Raw genomic sequence first — 22,369 nt, 5'->3', positions numbered from 1 at the left:
CAGATTTTCTCATCAAATGATGGCATGTTTTAGAAGAAAATTTGGGAGGATTTAAATATTAGTTTGTTTATAATATGAATACCATTAATCCATTTTTAGTATGAGGAAACATTTGCCATAAGAATCTCAGCCACTGAATTAATATTTTCTCTTGAATTTAAAAATTTGAATGCATTTAGAAATATCTGATGTAAGAATAATAAATGTTTATTATAAAAATGTTGGAAAATATAAAAAATACAAAAGTATTATAATCCCTCATAATTTATCTCACCATACAGAGAAAATCGAATTTACTTATTTTTTCTAAAAATATGTTTTTTTATCTTTATAATACTTAATTGAAGGTTTATTCAAAATATTTTTTCATGGAGTCTTGAAACACACAAAATTGGATAGTGTAATAAACCTACATGTGCCCATACACAGCTTTAAAAATGCTCATAATTTTACCAGTCTAATATTTTTTTACTCTTTATATTTTATTTTTGTTGGAGTATTTTAGAGCACATCACAGATATCATATAATTTCACCTGTAAATAGTTTAGCATAAATGCATCTTTAAATAATAAGAGCTTTAAAAATCACAACCATCACACCATTAATAAATCTAGAAAGCTAAAAATAATTTCTTAATATCAGCTAATATCCATTCATATTCAAATATACCAAATACCTAGTTGGTTTGTTTGAATCACATATTACATTATTTCTAGTTATAGCCCTTAAGTATCTTTTATTTCTTAACAATCTCCTTGTCTGTCTTTTACTTACTTTTCTGTTCTTCCCTTTACTAATGGTTTGTTGGATACATTGGGTATTTGAGCTGGAGACTGTCTCACTTACAGGGTTTGGATGTTCGTTCCCTTGGGATGATGTTCAATTTGTTCCTCTATTCTTAATATTTTCTGTCAACTGGACGTTGATCTGGAAGATTGTTTAAATTGAGGGTTACATGTTTTCTTTGCAAGGATACAACATATACAGAACCCTGCAACAAAAGATGAGGCTTATAATGTTTGGCAGGTGTTGTCAGCCTGATACATCACTATAAAGTTTCTTATTAGAATTTCTGAGTGATATCATGTTGACAATTTGAAATCAGCCATGGAGTATTCACACCCAAGAAAATGGCCAATGCTACAAATTAGGCCCTCCCGTTACTCTGGCCAGTGTTAAACACTGACCAATGCAACTCTGCTTACATTCATTATTGCATTAAGGGCCACAAAAGAGTGATTTCCTAATTCTGTCTGACTTTATTAGCTAGAATTCTTCTATAAAGAAAAACTTTCTCTCATGAACTATGTGGTTACTCTGAAATACAAGAAAGACAGCCTAATTCTTGAAGTTTTTTCCTTTACCAATTTTTGATGACTAATGTGTAATGAGTTCTTGCTTTAGGAACTATCAATAATAACAGATGAACTTTTTTCTTTAACATTACATACTCATTGACTTTCTATATTTGACACGTTTTAATTTAATGAATCAATTATTATTTTTAATTGAACTTATTGGGGTGACACTGGTTAATATAATAATAGAGGTTTCAAGCTTAACTCTACAGCACATCTCTGTACACTGCATTGTATATTCACAACCCAAGTCAAGTCTTCGTCCATCACCTTTTAATCCTCTACACCTTCTTCTCGCCACCCCTGCCCACAATGACCACACTATTGTCCATGTCCATGAGGTTTTTTGGTCCGTTTTTGTTCTATCCCTCCACGTCCCTCATTCAACAACTGCCCCCTTCCCCACCAGACAGTTGTCAGCTTGCTCTCTATATAAAAGTCTGACTCTATTTTCCTTGTTAGTTCTTTTTGTTCATTATATTCCACACATGTGAGTAAAATTATATGGTACTTGTCTTTCTCTGAGTGGCTTATTTCACTTAGCATAATGATCTACAGGTCCACCCATGCTGGTTCAAAGGTAAGGTTTCTCTCTTTTTCATGGCCTTCTGGTGTTCCATTGTGTAAATGTCCCACAGTTTTTTTTATCTACCCATCTACTCTTGGGCACTTGGGCTGCTTACAAATCTTGACTATAACACTGTAATGAGCATAGGGGTGCATACATTCTTTTGAATTAGTGTTTTGGGTTTCTTTGGATAAATTCTCAGAAGCGAAATCTTTGGGTCACAAGACAGTTCCAATTTTAATTTTCGAGGTAACTCCATAAGGTTTTCTACGGTGGCTGTACAAGTTTGCATTCCTACCAGCAGTGCAGGAACGTTCCCTTTTCTCCATACATTGGCCAGCCCATGTTGTTTGTTGATTTGTTAATGAAAGCCATCTGGCAAGTGTGAAGTGATATCTCATTGTAGTTTTAATTTGCATTTCTCTGATGACTAGTGACATTGAACATCTTTTCATGTGTCTATTGGCCATCTTTATGTTAACTTTGGAAAAATGTCTATTCAGGTCCTTTGCCCACTTTTTATTTGGATTGTTTGTGTTTTCGTGTTGAGTTTTATAAGGTTTTTACAAATTTTTAATATATGTTCTTCCATTTAGTGGGTTCTCTTATCATTTATTTATTTATTTTTTTATTGTGACGGAGACAGAGAGAGAGAGACAGAGAGAGGGTCAGATAGAGACAGACAAATAAGAAGGGAGAGAGATGAGAATCATCAATTCTTTGATGTAGCATCTTAGTTGTTCATTGATTGCTTTCCTATATGTGCCTTGATGTGGGGGGAGGCTACTACAGAGCGAGTGACCCCTTGCAGCAACCTTTTGGGCTCAAGCCAGTGACCATAGGGTCATGTCTATGATCCGAGGCTCAAGCCGGAGACCTTGCGCTCAAGCTGGATCAGCCTGATCTCGGGACCTCAAATCCGTGTCCTCTGCGTCCCAGTCCAATGCTCTATCCATTGTGCCACTGGCTGGTCAGGATCTTTCAAATTTCTTGATGGTTTCCTTTGTTGTGCAAAAACTTTTTAGTTTGATGTAGTCCCATTTGTTTATATTTTCTCACATTTCTCTTACCCAAAGGGATATATCTAAAAATATATTGCTTCAAAAAATATCTGAGAGTTCACTGCTTATGTTTTCTTCCAGGACTTTTATATTTTTGTGTCTAATATTTAAGTCTTTAATTCATTTTGAGTTCATTCTTGTATATGCTATAAGAAGGTGGTTTAGTTTTACTTTTTTGCACATATATGTCCAATTTTCCTAAAAGCATTTATTGAATAAAGTGTCATTACCTCAGTGCATGTTTTTATCTCCTTTGTCAAATGTTAATTGACCATATAAGCATGCATTGATTTCTGGGTTCTCTATTTTGTTCCATTGGTCTACATTTCTGTTTTAATGCCAATACTATGCTCTTTTGTTTACCATGACCTTGAAGTATATTTTGATATCAGGTAGTGTGGTTGCTCCAACTTTGTTCTTTTTCAAGACTGCTGTGACTATTCGGGGTCTTCTTTGGTTCCATATAAAATTTTAGAATATTTGTTCTAGTTCTGTAAAATACACCATTAGTATCTTGGTAGAAATTTTATTAAATCCATGGATTGTTTTGGGTAATATGGACATTTTAATGATGTTAATTCTTTCTGTCCATTAACATAATATATGCTTCTAGTTGTTTGTATCTTCTTCAATTTCTTTCTTCAGTGACTTACAATTTTCTGAGTACAGGTTTCTACATCCTTGGTTACATTTATCTCTGAATATTTTATTCTATTTAAAAAAATTCTGAGTGGTATTGTTTTCTTTTCTGGTAGAACATTATTCGTGTATAAAAATGCAACTGATTTCTAGATATTTATTTTGTATCCTGCTACTTTACTGAATTCATTATTAGTACTAGTAGTTTTCTTGGTGGAATCTTTAAGGTTCTCTATTTACAGTATCATGTCATCTGCAAATAATGAGCTTTTCTTCTTCCTTTCCAGTTTGGATGCCTTTTATTTCTTCTTCTTGTCTGATTGCTGAGGCTAGGACCTCCAGTACTATATTGAATAAGAGTGATAATAGCAGACATCCTTGTCTTGTTCCTGATCTTAAGGAAAATGCTTGTAGTTTTTTTCCCATAGAGTATGATGTTGTCTATCAGTTTGTCATGTATGGCCTTTATTACATTGAGGTGTGTTCTTTGTATTCCCACTTTGCTGAGTGTTTTTAACATAAATGGGTGCTGGATTTTATAAAATGCTTTTCCTGCATCTTATTGATATGATCATATGATTTTTATTTCTCATTTTGTTTATGTGATGTATCATGCTTATTGATTTGCTAATGTTGTGCCAACTTTGCATTGCCAGAATAAATCCTACTTTATCGTGTTGCATGACTATTTTAATGTATTGCTGGATCTGGATGCTAATATTTTTTGAGGAATTTAGCGTTTATGTTCATCAGGAATAATGACCTTTTCTTATCTTTCCTTGTTTTTATCTTGTTGTGGAACTCAGATAATGCTAGGCTCATAAAATGAGCTAGGGAGTCTTCTCTGCTCTTGAATTTTTTGGAATAGTTTGAGAAGGATAGGTGTTAATTTTTCTTTGAATTTGGTAAAATACACTGTTGAAGCCATTAGTCCAGAACTTTTGTTTGTTGGAAGTTTTTTGATTACTGCTTCAATTTTACTAGTTGTAATCAGTCTGTTCAGATTGTTCTGTTTTTTTTTTTTAAGTTTTGTAAGATTGTATACTTCTAGGAATGTATTCTTTTGGTCCAAATTGTCCAATTTGCTAGCATAAAGTTGCTTCTTTTTTCTTTCTTTTTAAATTTTTTTATTGATTTTAATTAAATTGTGTTAACATAGATTTGAGTGTCCCACTGAATATATCTCCCTCCAACCCCTTGATCCTCTCGACATCCCCCTTGTCCCCTCCCCCAAATGCCTTCCCCACTTCCCTCTTGCTCTCTATAATGCTGTGTTATGTATATATAATTTCACTAATCTCTATCCCTTCTATGATTCCATCCTCTCATCCCCTTTCCCTCTGACCGCTTTCCCTCTGGTCCTTTTTTTTATTTATTAATTTTACTAGGGTGACATCAATAACTCAGGGTACATATGTTCAAAGAAAACATGTCCAGGTTATCTTGTCAATCAATTATGTTGCATACCCATCACCCAAAGTCAGATTGTCCTCTGTCACCTTCTATCTAGTTTTCTTTGAGTCCCTCTCCCTCCCCCTCTTCCTTCTTCCCTCCCTCTGCCCCCATAACCACCACACTCTTATCAATGTCTCTTAGTCTCATTTTTATGTCCTACCTATGTATGGAATAATGCAGTTCTTGGTTTTTTCTGATTTACTTATTTCACTTCATATAATGTTATCAAGATCCCACCATTTTGTTGTAAATGATCCGATGTCATCATTTCTTAGGGCTGAGTAGTATTCCATAGTGTATATGTGCCACATCTTCTTTATCCAGTCTTCTATTGAAGAGCTTTTTGGTTGTTTCCATGTCTTGGCCACTGTGAACAATGCTGCAATGAACATGGGGCTGCATGTGTCTTTACATATCAATGTTTCTGAATTTTGGGGGTATATACCCAGTAGAGGGATTGCTGGGTCATAAGGTAGTTCTATTTTCAGTTTTTTGAGGAACCACCATACTTTCTTCCATAATGGTTGTACTACTTTACAGTCCCACCAACAGTGAATGAGGGTACCTTTTTCTCCACAGCCTCTCCAACATTTGCTATTACCTGTCTTGTTAATAATAGCTAATCGAACAGGTGTGAGGTGGTATCTCATTGCAGTTTTGATTTGCATTTCTCTAATAACTAGTGAAGATGAGCATCTTTTCATATATCTGTTGGCCATTTGTATTTCTTCCTGAGAGAAGTGTCTGTTCATGTCCTCTTCCCATTTTTTTATTGGATTGTTTGTTTGTTTGTTGTTGAGTTTTATGAGTTCTTTGTATATTTTGGATATTAAGCCCTTATCTGAGCTGTTGTTTGAAAATACCATTTCCCATTTAGTTGGCTGTCTGTTTATTTTGTTGTCAGTTTCTCTTGCTGAGCAAAAACTTCTTAGTCTGATGTAGTCCCATTCATTTATTTTTGCCTTCACTTCCCTTGCCTCTGGAGTCAAATTCATAAAATGCTCTCTAAAACCAAGGTCCATGAGTTTAGAACCTATGTCTTCTTCTATGTACTTTATTGTTTCTGGTTTTATATTTAGGTCTTTGATCCATTTTGAATTAATTTGAGTACAAGGGACAAACTGTAGTCCAGTTTCATTCTTTTGCATGTGGCTTTCCAGTTTTCCCAGCACCATTTATTGAAGAGGCTTTCTTTTCTCCATTGTGTGTTCTTGGCCCCTTTATCAAAAATTATTTGACTATATATATGTGGTTTTATTTCTCGGTTTTCTATTCTGTTCCATTGGTCTGAGTGTCTATTTTTCTGCCAATACCATGCTGTTTTGATTGTCGTGGCCCTATAATATAGTTTGAAGTCAGGTATTGTAATGCCCCCAGCTTCATTCTTTTTCTTTAGGATTGCTTTGGCTATTCAGCATTTTCTATAGTTCCATATAAATCTGATGATTTTTTGCTCCATTTCTTTAAAAAATGTCATTGGAATTTTGATGGGAATTGCATTAAATTTGTATATTGCTTTGGGTAATATGGCCATCTTGATTATATTTATTCTTCCTATCCAAGAACAAGGAATATTCTTCCATCTCATTGTATCTTTTTTGATTTCCCATAACAATGGTTTGTAGTTTTCATTATATAAGTCCTTTACATTCTTTGTTATGTTTATTCCAAGGTATTTTTTTGTTGTTGTTGCAATCGTGAAGGGGATTATTTTTTTGAGTTTGTTCTCAAATGTTTCATTGTTGGCATATAGAAAGGTTATGGACTTTTGTATGTTAATTTTGTATCCTGCAACCTTACTGTATTGACTTATTGTTTCTAGTAGTCTTTTTATAGATTCTTTGGGGTTTTCAATGTATAGGATCATATCATCTGCAAAAAATGATATCTTTACTTCTTCTTTTCCGATATGGATGCCTTTTATTTCTTTGTCTTGTCTGATTGCTCTGGCTAGAACCTCTAGCACCACATTAAAAAGAGTGGAGAGAGTGGACAACCCTGTCTTGTTCCTGATGTAAGGGGGAAAGCCTTCAGTTTTGTGTCATTTTATAGGGTGTTAGCTGATGGTTTATCATAGATGGCCTTTATCCTGTTGAGATATTTTCCTTCTATACCCATTTTGTTGAGAGTCTTAAACATAAAATTGTGTTGTATTTTATCGAATGCCTTTTCTACATCTATTGATAAGATCATGTGGTTTTTGTTTTTTGTTTTGTTGATATGGTGTATTATGTTAACCGTTTTACGTATGTTGAACCATCCTTGAGATTCTGGGATGAATCCCACTAGATTATGATGTATTATTTTTTTAATATGTTGTTGTATTCGATTTGCTAGTATTTTGTTTAGTATTTTAGCATCTGTATTCATTAGAGAGATTGGTCTCTAGTTTTCTTTTTTTTGTGCTGTCTTTGCCTGGTTTGGGTATGAGGGTTATGTTGGCTTCATAAAATGTGATTGGAAGTATTGCTTCTTCTTCAAGTTTTTGGAAGACTTTGAGTAGAATAGGAACCAAGTCTCCTTTGAGTGTTTGATAGAATTTGCTAGTATAACCATCTGGGCCTGGACTTTTATTTTTGGGGAGGTTTTTAATAGTTTTTTTCTATTTCTTCTCTACTAATTTGGCTGTTTAGGCTTTCTGCTTCTTCTTGACTCAGTCTAGGAAGGTTGTATTGTTCTAGGATTGTTGAATTTAGTGGCATAAAGTTTTTCATAGTATTCTACAATAATTCTTTGATTATCTATGATGTCTGTGGTGATTTCTCCTCTTTCATTTTGGATTTTGTTTATATGAGTTCTTTCTCTTTTTTCCTTGGTAAGTCTTGACAAGGGTTTGTCAATTTTGTTGATCTTTTCAAAGAACCAGCTCCTTGTTCTATTAATTTTTTCTATAGTTTTTCTGTTCTCTATTTCATTTATTTCTGCTCTGATTTTTATTATCTCCTTTCTTCGGCTGGTTTTGGGTTGTCTTTGTTCTTCTTTTTCAAGTTCCTTAAGGTATGAAGTTAAGTGGTTCACTTGGGCTCTCTCTTGTTTGTTCATATAGGCCTGAAGTGATATGAACTTCCCTCTTATCAGTGCTTTTGCTGCATCCCATAGATTCTGATATGTCGTATTGTCATTTTCATGAGTCTGTATATATCTTTTGATCTCTGCACTTATTTCTTCTTTGACCCATTCATTTTTTAAAAGTATGTTGTTTACTTTCCACATTTTTGTGGGGTTTTTTCCCTCTTTTTTGCAGTTGAATTCTAGTTTCAAGGCTTTATAATCAGAAAATATGCTTGGTACAACTTTGATTTTTCTGAATTTGCTGATGTTGTTTTTGTGGCCCAACATATGGTCAATTCTTGAGAATGATCCATGTACACTGGAGAAAAATGTATACTCTGTCACTTTGGGATGAAATGTCCTGTAGATGTTGATCATATCCAGGTGCTCTAGTGTTTTGTTTAAGGCCAATATATCTTTATTGATTCTCTGTTTGGATGACCGATCTAGAGCCATCAGCGGTGTATTAAGGTCTCCAAGTATGATTGTATTTTTGACAGTTTTTGTTTTAAGGTCAATAAGTAGCTGTCTTATATATTTTGGTGCTCCTTGGTTTGGTGCATATATATTAAGAATTGTTATGTCTTCTTGATTCAGCATCCCCTTAATCATTATAAAATGACCATTTTTGTCACTGAGTACTTTTTCTGTCTTGTAGTCCGCATTATCAGATATGAGTATTGCTATGCCTGCTTTTTTTGGATGTTATTTGCTTGGAGTATTGTTTTCCAGCCTTTCACTTTGAATTTGTTTTTATCTTTGTTGCTTAGATGAGTTTTCTGTAGGCAGAATACACTTGAATTTTCTTTTTTAATCCATTCTGCTACTCTATGCCTTTTTATTGGTGAGTTTAATCCTTTTACATTTAGTGTAATTATTGACACTTGTGAGTTCCTTATTGCCATTTTATACATTGCTTTCTGTTACTTTTGTGTCTTGTGTGATTCTTCTCTTTTGTTTTTCTCTTTTGTTTTTGTCTTGTTGTATTCCATCCATCTTTCTTCTGTTGCTATCTTTTTTAAATCATGTGTTTCTGCGGTGGTTTTTTCAATGATGGTTACCATTAAGTAATAAAAAGGGTTCCTACCCTGTTCATTGTAGTGCACTATCTTGTGTGTAGTTTTGCACTCCATTGTCCTTTGCTACTGTTAATCTCCATCCTCTCCCCCCCTTTCTTTTTGTTGTTGTCACAGTTTAAATTTGGTTTTATTGTGTTCTTCTTGGAGCTTTTACTTGTAGCTTTGTTTTTTTTTGTTCTTTGTATCTGATTGGAGAACCCCCTTTAGTAATTCCTGGAATGAGGGTTTTCTGATGATAAATTCCCTCATCTTTTCTGTATCTGTGAATGTTTTTATTTCTCCTTCATATTTGAAGGATAGCTTTGATGGGCATAGTATTCATGGCTGAAAGTTCCTCTCTTTCAGGACTTTAAATATTGGGGTCTACTCTCTTCTAGCTTGCAGAATTTCTGCTGAGAAATCTGATGATAATCTAATGGGCCTTCCTTTATATGTTGTATTCTTCTTTTCCCTGGCTGCCTTGAGAATTTTTTCTTTGCTGTTGGTTTGTGCCAATTTCATTATGATGTGTCTTAGAGTAGGTTTGTTGGGGTTAAGAAAACTCAGAGTTCTGTTTGCTTCTTGAATTTGAGGCTTTAGTTCTTTGCACAGGCTTGGGAAGTTCTCATCTATTATTTGTTTGAATATAGTCTTCATTCCATTTTCTCTCTCTTCTCCTTCTGATATACCTATTATTCTTATGTTATTCTTTTTGATGGAGTCAGGCATTTCCTGTAGGGCTTTCTCATTTTTTTAAAAAAATTTTAAATCTCTTTCTTCTTCTCTCTGTTGTGCCTCAAGTTGTTTGTCTTCTATTTCACTAATCCTACCTTCTATCTGGCCTGTTCTATTAGCTAAGCTTGTTTCCTCGTTTTTCAGCTCATGAATTGAGCTTTTCATCTCTGTTTGATTTGTTTTTATAGTTTCAATTTCCTTGGTAATATATTCTTTGTGTTCACTGAGTTGTTTTCTGAGCTCCCTGTGTTACATCTCAGGAGACAGACCACAGAAAACCCAAAGTGAATTTTATAAATTTTATTGCAAACCTGTGCAGGGACTACAGGCAATCCATGCAAGGGAGCACTGCAGCCCCGAGCTTCTAAAATGGCTCCTTTTTATAGGGTGGCTATCTAGGCTGAGCAAGCAAGAAATGTTTACAAGGGAGGGAGAGGTGCAATTAGCTGCCCTTGTTCTTAGCTAAATCTCTAGGGTAGGGTTTTCTTGATGCCGGGTACATAGAGTTCTGTGGAAAATATTGCTACATTTCTAATGGTTGTTTATCTTTTTTTTTCCCTTTCTCCAGCCATGTACTGGATGTACTCAGTTTTCATGGCTGGTGCCTGCACCCCTTGTCCTAAAATGTTACATTCGCCCATTTTCTTCTTACTAGTTCAAATCATTGAACTTTGTTATTGCTCATCTGAACTGGGTATAATAACTAATGCTGTGGTGCAACCGCTACAAACTGGAACTGGACCCTAAACTGATGTAATCAATTTGGGTTTTATACACTGACCAGTGACTAGTCTACTATGCCTCTCACAATGGTCAGCAATGAGCTCAGGGGGAGAGAGGTATTTATAGGCAAAACCTACAAGGTTACAATGTTTTCAACACGTTTGTACAATATTTTTGCAAAAGTACACAAACACACACTGTTCTAAGATAATAAACTACTTTCCTGCAATATCTGCAGGGCTGATACACAAGGAATGTGTCCTGCTTTGTATTTTTCTTCTCTGTACTAACTTCTTACAACTTGCATAAACCTTCTGCAACTTACATAAACCTTTCATTTTTATGCACTTTCTTATCTAGAAATAACTGGCCTTCATAACAACTTGCTTTTCCTTTTTCTTTCAAAAGTACCTCTACACCTTATATCATTAACACCATACAATTCCTTTCCAATTTTTCAGAATTCTTAATTTCTAAAAACCTTAACCTTCTTGCAAGCAACACTCTGTGGCAGATGCAAAACTGTCTGACACAATTTGAGCTTGCTATACTAACAAAGTCTAACCTATTCGGGTACTCTCTCTTCTATGAGACAAACCTTTATATAGACTTAGACAATGTTAAAAAAAAACACAAAAAACCTTAACCTTCAGTGAGGACTAAGTTAGTAATAAGTAATCCTTTTTTAAAGATTGCCTTTTGGAGGTGTCCTTTTCCTAAGTAGCCTATTGGACACATGACCAATATTCATAGGTTATTCTATAGTGGTAGCTATGAGTACATATATAATTTTCATTTACCTTGTAGCTTCTCTCTCAGCCAAGGGACCTACACCCTCTTTCTGTATGACTCATAGCAGTACATGCATCAAACCTTAAGATGACTTACTTGGCTTTCCTTTACCTTAGTTTCCCTCCCTCCCAAAGTCTAATTAAAAGGAGGTCCTTAGTGAGTTTCTCTAGGCATTAGCCATGCGTGGACCAGTTAACTTCTGGTTTGTGGCTGAAGCAGGGCATGCTGTCCTTCTCAGGGTCAGCTTACAAGTGTTGGCGGGGTCAGTCTTCGCTGTCCACAAAGGTGTTTCTGCTGGGAATGCAAGCTTCAGCTGGCTGCGGTGGACCCAGGCGGGTATACCTTCTACCTTGGCAGTAGTGGGAGTGGTCAGGATCATGGTGTGTGGACTCGTCTACATGGGAGTCAGTCCTTGGGTGGTGTACTGCTAGAAGTGCCTCTTGGACAGTCTTTGAACAGTTTGCTGAGTAACCTATAAAACCTGTAAGTACTTAGGGAAAGGGTGTTACATTTCTACACTTTAAAGTTAGAGTTTAAGTCCTAGTGACCACTGTTTCTAGCTGGAATTAGCAGCAGGTCCCAGCCTATAATAGGCATGGGGCATTGAGATAAGAGAAATAAAGGAGATACTAAACATTAAATAAAGCAATAAAATCAGATTGTCAATACCCACAATAGAGATCTTTGAGGGGTAAATAAAACCTAAATATTCAAGCAAGGCATTGTAGATGGCCCTTGTGTTTACAAGAAATGAGATTAGCTTATCTGCTACTTGGAAGAAATACCTTAGGCTCGTGCATGATGTCCTTGGGCCTTCAGTGGCAATTCCCAGCATGCTGGGCAAGGTCAGGTCACAGGTAGATGGAGCAGGGCTAGAAGAGACTGAACCCTCCCTCCATGGAGCAAGGGGGCAGCTTACCTTCTCGTGTCCCTCTTTCCACAGCATAGGTGTGTCAATCGGTGGAGCTGGGAAGCCTGGCAGGCTTCAGTGCAATGACCTTCTTTCCACTCTGGAGCAGGGCCTTGATGAAATGCTATAAAGCCCCTTAGGGCGCTGGAGCCAAAAGTTGGTATTTCCTGACTTCTTTGGGGCCTTATTTGCCTTTTCTGTTACTTCCTTGGTCATTATAGACCTTAAAAGCCATGCTCAGAAGGTCTCACTGAGGGGCTTGACTAAGAGAGCAAAATTGGGAATCCTGTATTTAAAGAAGCCTATTAGACTGAGGAAAGAAAAGATTTGATTTGTGGTGGTAAATCAGGTGGAGGTTCAGGATTATGTCTCTAGAGTTCTCCTTTCTACCTATTATGTTAAGAATTCTTCTATTAAGCCAATCAATAGTAATATTTGTTACTCTGGGTTTTGTGACCTAACATTGAACAGTTAACAATTACTGAATTATTATATATCCCCTAATATTTAAACTAAAATTTTAACATCACAGGCTATGAAATAGCAAATGAAAAGAAGAATTAACAAAAGACTGTTGAAATAACATATACATTTCTAACATAGAAAATATATATTTTTAACAACAACAGATCCTTGATACAAAAAGGAAGTCTTTGTATTTGTCAGACTATACAATTTCATATGCTTTCCTATTAGTACAAATTTAGTACGATTTACAATAAGAGATTATAAACTACTATTCCTAATGAACTACTGATTTTCAGAGAAAAATAAGGAATGGTCAAAATGTAGTTACTATTTTGTGGCTTTCCCAGAGGGCTGGCAAAGAGATGCTAACCCTCTTTTGACCTATAGACCTTTACAACATTAAGTCATTATAAGGGTCGGGGTAGTAAACTAAAAAAACACACAATTTTATAAACTTATTTTCTTAACAGTGGGGTATTCTAGTTTACATAAGGTCCTCAATTTCCTCAGGGACATAGTAACCCTATAATTCCCTAAATCTTCTCCTCTGGTCTGGCTCCACATGGAGGAGGAGATTTTCCGGAGCCAAAGCAGAGGAGGGCAGGGGCTGTAGCAAGGTGATGATAACCTCTAGCTTACAGCACTGTTATCTTTTCCTGACTAAGCAGTGGCACAACCCCTTAGCTAAGAAAGAAGTTTCTTTGTTATACAAAAAAGGGAATCAGGGCCTGACCTGTGGTGGTGCAGTAGATAAAGCATCGACCTGGAAATGCTGAGGTTGCTGGTTCGAAACCCTGGGCTTGCCTGGTCAAGGCACATATGGGAGTTGATGCTTCCTGATCTTCCCCCCTTCTCTCTCTCTCTCTCTTCTTTCTAAAATGAATAAAAAAACAAAAACAAAAAACAACAACAAAAAAAGAGAATCAGGGTGCCTGGGATTTCCAGTGTGCAAGGGGGAGGGGCAAGTGCCTGAAACTGTGAGGGGAGCCTGCTGCTTCTTCTTCTTTTTTCCCTTTTCTCTGCTACTTCTGCAGCCAACTGCAGCCTGGTTGCCTTTTCTTTCTCTACCTCTGCTGCTATACTGGGCTGCATACTGACCGTGCCACCTGCCTGCAGGTGGGTGCTGGTGATAGTGTGCTAAACTCTCTGTTTTCTATGGGTCTAGCAATCCTTGGTTTGGCCAGTCTGCTCTTAAGTTGGCCATTCTAGTTCCCAAAGAGTTCGCAACATGGCAGAATCAACAGGAGTCCCATAGTCTCAATCCCTGTGAGAGAAATCAGAAAAGTTATCAAGCAAGTGCTGAAGAGGCATTAGGGCAGCAGATTTCCCCTGACCCATGGCCCTTGACTCTCAAAGGAATCCTGTGAGGAAGCAATGGGCGAAGCAGACAAACAAACCAAATATGCGCACAAAACAAACAAAACTTCTAAACTAAAACCAAAGGGAAAAGGCAGCGTCCTGCGTTCCCCGACTGGGTGGGAAGAAATCAGGTGGCATCCCGCCTGCTCCACTACACCCTTTTCTAACTAGAGCTCTGTTTCCAAATATTCAAAGAGGAAGCTTCCTTACCAATCAGTCTCGAGACTCCAAATGTTTTGAATCAGCCAAATTCAGTTTCCAAACGGCAACTGCCAGAGGCTGGCCAGCTACCAATGTCTGCTGCAGCCCACTCTGTGAGGAGGGGTCTTACATGGCCTATCTCGCTGGGGGCCTCCATGTGTTACATCCCAGGAGACATACCACAGCAAACCCAAAATGAATTTTGTAAGTTTTATTGCAAACCTGCGCAGGGACTGCAGGCAGCCCACGCAAGGGAGCACTGCAGCCCCGAGCTTCTAAAATGGCTCCTTTTTATAGGATGGCTATCTAGGCTGAGCAAGCAAGCAACGTTTACAAGGGTGGGAGAGGTGCGATTAGCTGACCTTGTTCTTAGCTAAGTCTCTAGGGTAGGGCTTCCTTGACGTTGGGTACATAGAGTTCTGTGGAAAATATTGCTACATTTCTAATGGTTGTTTATCTTTTTTTTTTTTCTTTCTCCAGCCATGTACTGGATGTACTCAGTTTTCATGGCTGGTGGCCTGCACCACTTGTCCTAAGATGTTACACCTAAGTTGCCTTTCTGTGTTTTCTTGTATATCTCTGAGTATTTTTAAGATTTCTATTTTAAATTCTCTGTCATTTAGCTCCAAGCTTTCCAATATATTAAATTTTTTCTCCATAGATTTTTCCTCATCTATCTGTGCTACCTCTCTGTCTTTTGTATTCATGATATTCGATTTCTTTTTCCTTAATGGCATCTGAGGGTAGCTTTGTTGATAGTATTAGTGAGAATTAATAAAGAATAAAATGTTAAAAAAATAAAAAAGTATAAATAAAAAATTTATTATTTCCCCCCCTTCTTTTTTTTCCTCTCCTCTCCTTTCCCCTCCTTCTTGAGAAAATCTTGTGGTGAACTGTGAATTATATTGTGCTGAATAGAACAAAAACTACCTATAATGGAGGGCCTGAGTTGGGGAGAAGTGATAAAGGGGCAAAAAAGGGGGTATGGACCCACAAAATGCAAAAAAGAAAAAATATGGGTCAAGAATAAAATGGTTTGCTTTTAGGAGATGTTTGACTAAGAGATATGATGAGAGGAATTAGAGCAAAACAGGAAAAATGGGAAAAAATAAAAAAATTACTATTGTATTTAGTGGAGCAAGAACTAGATAAAATGGAGAGCCAAAGTTGGGAGCACTGCTAGTGAGTTAAAAAAGTGAAGTAAAATCCCCCCAAAGTGCCACAAAGAAAAATTTGAGTCCCAGATAAAGTAATTCGTGATTGACGATTGAATGAGAGAAAAAGTAAGGGAGAGAAGAAGAAACTAATATAGAGGAAGAAGAAAAAAAAAAGAAAGAGGAAAACACAAAAAGAAGAAAAAAGAATAAAAGAAGAGAGAGAGAGAGTTAAGGGATTTGGAGTGCAACCCTCATAGAGAGAAAGGAAGATGAAAGAAAAGATAATGAGAGATGTAACATTTATGGGTAGTGTAGTTCAAGGAGAGGAGAGAGTAAGACCAACAGAGAATTAAACGACCAAATTGGAAGAGGAAGAAACTAATCAAGACAAGAAGATAAGAGAAACAAATGAACAAATATAATAAAATGGGATAGGTTATAAAGTCTGTGTTATGCTTGATTTTGAGAGGTTATCTTCTTGTTTTTTCTTTTCTCTCCCTCTTCCTGGTCGGTGATTCTGTACCCCAGGTTCTGTACCCCTGTGGCACGCTTAGGTAGAGGTTTGCAGTTGATAAGTTTCTATGGCAATGTCATATATTGGGCTTCAGTCTCATTGGCAGTCGAGGCTCATTAGCATTTGCAGGCTCCGCCAATGAGAGAGTTCGTATTCTGGAGCCTCTCTCCTAGTCTTTCCTTCCTGAATTAGTAGCCTGATGATCCAGCTATGGGGTTGCTGCTGCCTCTGCCTGGAGAGTAAGAGGCTCAAAGAGCTGGCTAATCCCTACTCTATTCCCACTCAGCGCAGGGCTTTGGGTAAGGCTCAATCAGTCAGAGTCGCTAGTATAATCAGGTGGGGCTTTGGCCCACACAAAGACCTCTGACTCTTCCCCTCTGTCCGGGAACATGGGCGCCCACTCCCGGGGGAATATCTCGTCTACTCTCCACACTCACCAACCAGGATTTCAGGCTGGCCGCCTCTCCCTCCGGGTGAGGCGCGCCCCTGCATGGAAAAGTTTGAGCATAGGGAATTTTGCTCCTGCTTACTCCCCGCACGCTGCTTTTCAGGGCACAGGGGCGACCCTGAGACTCTGGTTTCAGCCCACACAAAGGCCTCTGACTCTGCCCCTCTGTCCGGGAACATGGGCACCCACTCCCCACTTCCGGGGCACTCAGAGGAATCTCTCGCCCACTATCTGCGCTCGCCGACCAGGAGATCAGGCTAGCTGCCTCTCATTCCGAGTGAGGCACCCCGCCCGCACAGAAAAGTTTGAGCATAGGGAATTTTGCTCCCACTCTCTCCCCACGCGCTGCTTTTTGGGGCACAGGAGCGACACCGAGACTCTGGTTTCGGCCCACAGAAAGGCCTCTGACTCTGCCCCTCTGTCTGGTAACATGGCGCCCACTCCCGGGGCTCTAGGAGGAATCTCTCACCCACTATCTGTGCGCGCTGACCAGGAGATCGGGGTGGATGGCTGTCCCAAGTGCCTTTTTTTGTCTGAGTTTGGCGTGAGCATTAGCTTGTGTTGACTGGGTTGCCACAAGCAGTTTTTCCTCGGCTTGGATGTCCGTGCCACAGCCTGGTTTGGACATTTGTGCCGCAGTCTGATTCTATTCACACCATATGCCCACGTTAGTTCCTATACTCTCAGTTCCTAGTGAAAGCAGCCCTTATTTAGGTTAGTGAGGGAGGCAGAATGTTTCTTCCTCGTTATTTCCTTCGGATTTGATTATATATTTAGTTAAGTTTTTGCTCAATCATACCTTCGCGTTTAGTGTGGAACTTCTGGAGGCTCCAAGGATAGATTTTTCTGTCTCTGGTTGAAGATCTTGTTGAATTTTTGGGGAGATTTATTGGTATTGCTCCTTACGGCGCCATTTCTCTCCCCTCTGGTCCTTTTGATCCTGCTTCTGTCTCTATTCTGTTCCTCAGTTCACATTGTTCATTAGATTCCTCAAATGAGTGAGGTCATATGATATTTTTCTTTCTCTAACTGGCTTATTTCAGTTAGCATAATAGTTTCCAGGTCCATCCATGTTGTCGGAAAAGGTAAGATTTCCTTGTTTTTTCAAGGCCACTTAATATTCCATTGTGTATATGTATGACAGCCTTTTAATCCACTTGTCCACTGAAGGACACTTGGGTTGTTTCCAGATCTTGGCTATTGTAAACAATGCTGCAATAAACATGTGAATGCATTTCTTCTTTTGAACCAGTGATTTGGTATTCTTAGAATATATTCCTAAAAGTGGGATGGCTGGGTCAAAAGGCAGTTCTATTTTTAATTTTTTGAGGAATCTCCATACTGTTTTCTACAGTGGCTGCACCAGTCTGCATTCCCACCAGCAATGCAGGTTGGTTTCCTTTTCTCCACACCCTCACCAGCACTTATTATGTGTTGTTTTGTTAATAAGTGCCACTCTGACAGGTGTGAGGTGATATCTAATTGTGATTTTAATTTACATTTCTCTAATAATTAGTGATGTTGAACATTTTTTTATCTGCCTATTGGCCATCTGTATGTCCTCTTTGAAGAAGTGTCTATTTATTTTTGCTAATTTTTTTATTAGATTTTAAACTTCCTGATGTTGACAAGTTCTTTGTAAATTTTGGTTATTAACCCTTTATCAGATATATTGTTGAATATGTACTCCCATTGTGTGGTTTGTCTTTTTATTCTGTTCATTTTGTCTTTAGCTGTGCAAAAGCTTTTTAATTTGATATAGTCCCATTTGTTCATCCTGTCCTTTATTTCACTTGCCTGTGGAGATAAATCAGCAAATATATTGCTGCAAGAGATGTCGGAGAGCTTACTGCCTATGTTTTCTTCCAAGATAATCATGGTTTCAAAACTTACATTCAAGTCTTTTATCCATTTTGAGTTCATTTTTGTGAATGATGTAAGTTGGTGGTCCAGTTTTATTTTTTTCCAAGTACCTGTCTAATTTTTGCAACACTATTTGTTAAAGAGACTGTTTTTACTCCATTGTATATATTTACTTTCTTTGTCAAATATCAATTGTCCATAAAAATGTGGGTTTATTTCTGGGTTCTCCATTCTGTTCCATTGATCTATATGTCTGTTCTTATTTCAATATCAAGCTGTTTTGAGAACAATGGCCTTATAGTATAACTTGATATCAGGAAGAGTGATACCACCCACTTTATTCTTCTTTTTCAAGATTGCTGAGGCTATTCTTGTTCTTTTTTGATTCCATATAAATTTTTGGAATATCTGTTCTATATCTTTGAAGTATGCCATTGGTATTTTAATTGGTATTGCATTGAATTTATGAATTGCTTTGGGTAATATAGACATTTTAATGATGTTTATTCTTTCTATCCATGAACATGGTATATGCTTTCACTTGTTTGTATCTTCCTTGATTTCTCTTATCAATGTTTTATAATTTTCTGAGTATAATAAGTCTTTAACCTCCTTCATTAAATTTACTCCTAGGTACTTTATTATTATTTTTTGTTACAATAGTGAAGGGGATTGTTTTCTTTTCTTTTTTTTTTTTTTTTTCATTTTTCTGAAGCTGGAAACAGGGAGAGACAGTCAGACAGACTCCCGCATGCGCCCGACCGGGATCCACCCGGCACGCCCACCAGGGGCGAAGCTCTGCCCACCAGGGGGCGATGCTCTGCCCATCCTGGGCGTCACCATGTTGCGACCAGAGCCACTCTAGCGCCTGAGGCAGAGGCCACAGAGCCATCCCCAGCGCCTGGGCCATCTTTGCTCCAATGGAGCCTTGGCTGCGGGAGGGGAAGAGAGAGACAGAGAGGAAAGCGCGGCGGAGGGGTGGAGAAGCAAATGGGCGCTTCTCCTGTGTGCCCTGGCCGGGAATCGAACCCGGGTCCTCCGCACACTAGGCCGACGCTCTACCACTGAGCCGACCGGCCAGGGCCAGGGGATTGTTTTCTTAATTTTTCTTTTAGACTGTTCATTTTTGGTGTATAAAAATGCCTCTGATTACTGAATATTAATTTTATATCCTACCACTTTGCTGAATTCATTTATCAGGTCCAGTAGTTTTTTGACTGAGACTTTAAGACTTTCTATGTACAGTATCAACTCCTCAGCAAATAATGATAGTTTTACTTTTTTTTATTTTTCAATTTAGATGTCTTTTATTTCTTTTTCGTCAATGATTGCTGTGGCTAGGACTTCCAGAACTATGTTGACTAAAAGTGGTGAGAAGGGGCACCCCTGCTTTGTTCCTGATCTTAAGGGGATTGCTTTTAATTTTTGTCCATTGAGTATGATGTTAGCTGTGAGTATGTCATAGATGGACTTTATCATGTTGAGGTATGTTCCCTCTATTCCCACTTTGCTGAGAGTTTTGATCATAAATAGGTGCTGGATTCTATCAAATGCTTTTTCTGCATCTATTGATATTATTATGTGGTTTTTCTCCTTTCTTTTGTTTATCTGATGAATCCCATTGATTGATTTGCAAATATTATACCAGCCTTGCCTCCCCAGAATAAATCCCACTTGATTATGATGTATAATATTTTTCATGTATTGCTGGATTCAGTTTGCTAATATTTTGTTGAGAATTTTTGCCTCTAAATTTATCAGGGATATTGGCTTATCATTTTCTTTCTTTCTAATGTCTTTGTCTCAGCCTGACCAGGTGGTGGTGCAGTGGATAGAGCATCGGACTGGGATGTGGAGGACCCAGCTTAGAGACATCGAGGTCGCCAGCTTGAGCACAGGCTCATCTGGTTTGAACAAAGCTCACCAGTTTGAACCCAAGGTCACTGGCTCGAGCAAGGGGTTACTCTGTCTGCTGTAGCCCCACGGTCAAGGCACATATGAGAAAACAATCAATGAACAACTAAGGTGTCACAACAAAAAATTAATAATTGATGCTTCTTATCTCTCTCCATTTCTGTCTGTCTGTCCCTGTCTATCCCTTTCTCTGACTCTATCTCTGTTGTCTCTGTTAAAAAAATAAAAAAGGAAATGTCTTTGTCTCGTTTTGGAATGAGGGTTATGTTTGCTGCATAAAAGGAGCTTGGAAGTCTTCCCTCCTCTTGAATATTTTGAAATAGCTTGAGAAAAATAGGAGTTAGTTCTTCTTTGAATATTTGGAAAAATTCGCCTGTAAAGCCATCTGGCCCAAGGCTTTTGTTTGTTGGTAGTTTTCTGATAACTTTTTCAATCTCATTTGTTATCAGTGAGTGTAGATTTTCTGATTTTTCCAGATTGATTTTGAAAGACTATATGTTTCAAGAAATTTGTCCATTTCACCTAGATTGTCTAGTTTTTGGACATACAGTTCTTCATAGTATTTTCTTATAATCCTCTGTATTTCTGCTGTGTCATTTGTTACTTCTCCACTCTCATTTCTAATTTTGTTTATTTGAGTCCTCTCTCTTTTTTTCTTGGTTAGTCTGTTAAAGATTTATAAATGTTGTTTACCTTTTCAAAGAACCAGCTCTTGGTTTAATTGATCTTTTGTACTGTTTTTTTTAGACTCTGTGTCATTTTTTTCCCCTCTGATCTTTATTATTTTCTTCCCTTTACTTTTTCTGGGGTTTACTTTTTTTTTTCTAGTTATTGATATTTTAGATGCAAGGTTAAGTTGTTAATTCCAGCTTTTTCTTGCTTCTTAAGGTATGCCTGTAATGCTATAAACTTTTCTCTCAAGACTGCTTTTGCTGTGTCCCATAAATTTTGAGTTGTATGTTCATTTTCATTTGATTCAAGGAAATTTTTGATTTATTTCTTGATCTCATTGTTAACCAATTTGTTATTTAATAGCATGCTATTTAGTTTCCAAGTGTTTGAATGGTTTTTAGTTTTCTATTGTAGTTGATTTCTAGTTTTATGCCATTGTGATCATAGAAGATGCTTGATATGATTTTAGTCTTTTTAAATTTATTGAGACTCGTTTTATTTCCTAACATGTGGTCTATCCTAGAGAATGTACCATGAGCACTTGAAAAGAATGCATATTCTGTTGCTTTAGGGTAAAAAGTTCTGAAGATATCTATTAAATCCAGTTATTCTAGTGTGCTCTTTAAGGCTGCTGATTCTTTGTTAATATTCTTTTTGAGTATCTATCCATTGATGTTATTGGGGTACTGAAATCCCCTACTATTATTGTATTGCTGTTGATCTAGCCCTTTATGTCCATCAAAATCTGTATTATATATTTAGGGGCTTCTATATTAGGCACATAGATATTTATAATGGTTATATCTTTCTGTTGGATTACTCTCTTTATCATTAGTAGTGACCTTCTTTATCCCTTACTATAGTCTTTGTTTTAAAGTTTATTTTGTCAGATATAAGTATTACTTCCACAACTGTTTCTATCATTTTCATTTGCATAACATATTTTTTTCCATCTCTTCACTTTCAGTCTATGTGTATCTTTTGTTTTGAGGTAAGTCTCTTCTAGACAGCATATGTACACATCCTGTTTTCTTATCCATGCAGCTACCCTATGTCTTTTGATTGGAGCATTAAATCCATTTACATTTAAGGTTATTATTGATATGTAGTTGTTTAATGCCATTTTCTTTAAATCTACATTCCTCTTTTTCTAGATTTTTCTCCATTTTGTTCTGTTTACAACAGGCTTCTTAACATTTCTTGCACCACTGGTTTGGTTGTAACGATTTCCTTGAGGATATATATATTTTTTTGGTCTGGGAAGCTTTTTATTTCTCCTTCAATTTTAAATGATAAAATTGAAGTTTTGGCTGTAGGCTCTTGTTTTGCATTACTTTGAATATTTCTTGCCATTCCCTTCTGGCCTCTAGTGTTTCTGTTGAAAAGTCGGATGCCATTCTTATGGGGGCTCCTTTTTAGGTG

General features: G+C 37.2%; 1 non-coding gene across 1 annotated transcript; it reads left to right on the top strand.

The window, feature by feature from the left end:
* The first annotated feature begins 11,144 nt into the window (after positions 1-11,144).
* LOC136407369 (small nucleolar RNA SNORA28) lies at positions 11,145-11,268 on the top strand. The gene has a single exon (XR_010751912.1). It is a non-coding gene; the product is annotated as a small nucleolar RNA SNORA28 (small nucleolar RNA).
* The last annotated feature ends 11,101 nt before the right edge of the window (positions 11,269-22,369 follow it).

This window comes from Saccopteryx leptura, chromosome 5 (assembly GCF_036850995.1).
Source record: "Saccopteryx leptura isolate mSacLep1 chromosome 5, mSacLep1_pri_phased_curated, whole genome shotgun sequence".
NCBI classification, from domain to species: Eukaryota; Metazoa; Chordata; class Mammalia; order Chiroptera; family Emballonuridae; genus Saccopteryx; species Saccopteryx leptura.
The sequence above is the reverse complement of the archived record's forward strand: the minus strand, read 5'-3'. Positions and strand labels throughout refer to the sequence as shown.